We start from the raw sequence: 2,407 nt of genomic DNA on the forward strand, positions 1-2,407 counted from the left end.
CTACGACTAACTAGCACAAAAAAGGGGCGTGGCCTAAACGCTCCTTGTCGACACCGGAAACCCTCGTGTAGTTATCACTCTAGGGGGAGATAACTCTATGGTCTGTACTACCATGATCAAATGCTCAAGGTTTACTAATCTAGCACTTCCAAATACATGCTCCTTTTACACACCCGTTAAATAGGCTGACGCAGTGACAAAACTGTATATCACTGCTTTTATATTATTATGGATAGACTGTCGTTGAACATTCAGCTACAGGTAGGTACTGCAGCTTGAGGCTTATAATAAGGCTTATTACAGTTGCCAAATTAACTTATCTTTGTATTAGCAAGTATGCACTTTCTTGTTATTGACCAATTCAAACAGAAAAACCCTGCAAAGGTATATTTTACCAGCCGTGTAACGGTGTAAACGGTGCCAAGCAGAACAGTGTTGCATCTAATACGCTGCAACTTGGCGCGCTGTTTAACGAGAATCTCTGTTTATAAACGTAAGCAGTATTAATCGGACTTGTCTCCCCTGTATCATTAAACACCCTAATTACTGCGATCTATTACAAATTTCTTATGGCTTATATATATATTACGAATTTTGAAACATTAAACTAATTTCGGAATAAAGACTGTTAAAAATACTACACGTAGTAATCAAGCTACAAATTTCTTTTCAACAGCACTTGATATTCCAGATTTTACTTGTAATTGGGTTTAAATTTGTTTCATTGAATGTTAACTCTGGTTTCTCTTCATTCCACGCATAAATCTTTCGCCTTTTACTAAAGATTTCCGTGGAGAGGAACATTACAATGAGTCTGTAGACTTATTTTTGACACCCTCTTTGCTGAGGGTAATATTCAAAGAATATTGTCCGTATTAATGAGTGTACGTAGCGGGATTAAGATTAGCATAGCTTGACATGAAGCGGAAATTCTCTACCAATTTTTTTCCTACATGTTCATGGTCTTTTTCATGAGGCAATAGCTATAAAACTGCTTATTGGCAATATACCCAAGCCTGTAACAATGGGCTCTTTTACACACTTCGTGAGACAATCATGAATCTACATGTTTTGTCTGCACCAATACTTTGTAAGTGAGTTTTTATGATTAGATTATATCACTGCAACGTTTTTAACTTGACAGCCCTAATTTCAGTTTTTTTAAAGATTACCTGCCAAGAGATTGTTCCGCATGATGCTAACTTTATTTTGATGTGAGTTTGTATATTCATACGCTTCCTAGTTTATTAGCTGTAAACAACATTACCATGAGGATGAAAAAGAATATTGTAAGTATGCGAACACATGCTCAGTTTACAACTGCCAGAGTATTAAGTTGTTGGACTGAGATTTTCCAACAGACTGATGCAGTTGATGTTGTACTGGTAAATTATACATCACAAAGAATATGCGAAATAAAACATCTGATACCAACCAATAATAATACAGTCTGTCATATTATCGGCTGTGTTATCAGATACATATTCGATCACTTATTTGGAAGTTTGCTGCTTGTACAACAAAACCATAAAAATAACATTATGCTAGTCATTGTTTAGCATATGCACTTCGAAAAAGCCTTTTCTGTATCATAAGAGTGAACATTGGCTGGGCATTTCAAAGCACTCAGGTATTATATTTTCATTTCTTCATTTTATTTTCATCTCTTCATCTCCGCATTCTTCTTTCACTTCATCATAGTTACAGTTTACCGAGCTGCAAAGGCTAATAACAGTGGTCTTTGTAACACTGGTAGGTTCCTATGAGCAAAATGTGTTTTGATCAACAGTTTCTACAGCTGCGAAGTATGCACACTTGAGCACCAGGGGTTTCACTCTGTTCTATTCATCCCCAAGGGCTAGTCTGAGATGTTATAAAATGCACCATTTCCACTGACTTACACATTAATAAAAAACTACCCCTTATCACTTCATCACCACAGATTAATTGCCTCCTTTGTTGGTTCATGAATACTCCTTTTCGCTTTGTGGAACTCAATGAGACAGGTTTAGGACCTATCCACTGCGCCAAGGTAAAAAACATACATTTTTTATGAAAACACTCTAGAGTGTCTAGCCAATAAAAAGCATCCCTAAAACGTGCTTTTTTCGTCGAGCCCTTGGGGATGAAAGTTGAGAGTGAACCACCTGGGACTTGGGCATGCAAAATTCAGCCTCGGAGACGAAGTCCTCTTACAATACCAGCAACAAACTGAACGCCTAACATTTAAGCAAGTTGTCTACACATACTTCATATATTAATCGCTGTTCGCGCGGAGCATTCGATGGTCTATAAAACGGCGGGTAAGAACAAACAGCGATCTAGCTTAGGCTCCTTTGATACTTTTTACAAAGCCTGTACGCATTAGGGGGCGTTCAACTAAACGTACGATTCTAACTAAGTCTAC

At 37.5% G+C, this 2,407-nt stretch overlaps 1 non-coding gene across 1 annotated transcript; it reads left to right on the top strand.

The window, feature by feature from the left end:
* Positions 1 to 732: 732 nt before the first annotated feature.
* Positions 733 to 852, top strand: LOC137386123 (U5 spliceosomal RNA). The gene has a single exon (XR_010977821.1). It is a non-coding gene; the product is annotated as a U5 spliceosomal RNA (small nuclear RNA).
* Positions 853 to 2,407: the final 1,555 nt, after the last annotated feature.

This window comes from Watersipora subatra, chromosome 1 (assembly GCF_963576615.1).
Source record: "Watersipora subatra chromosome 1, tzWatSuba1.1, whole genome shotgun sequence".
Classification (NCBI taxonomy): domain Eukaryota; kingdom Metazoa; phylum Bryozoa; class Gymnolaemata; order Cheilostomatida; family Watersiporidae; genus Watersipora; species Watersipora subatra.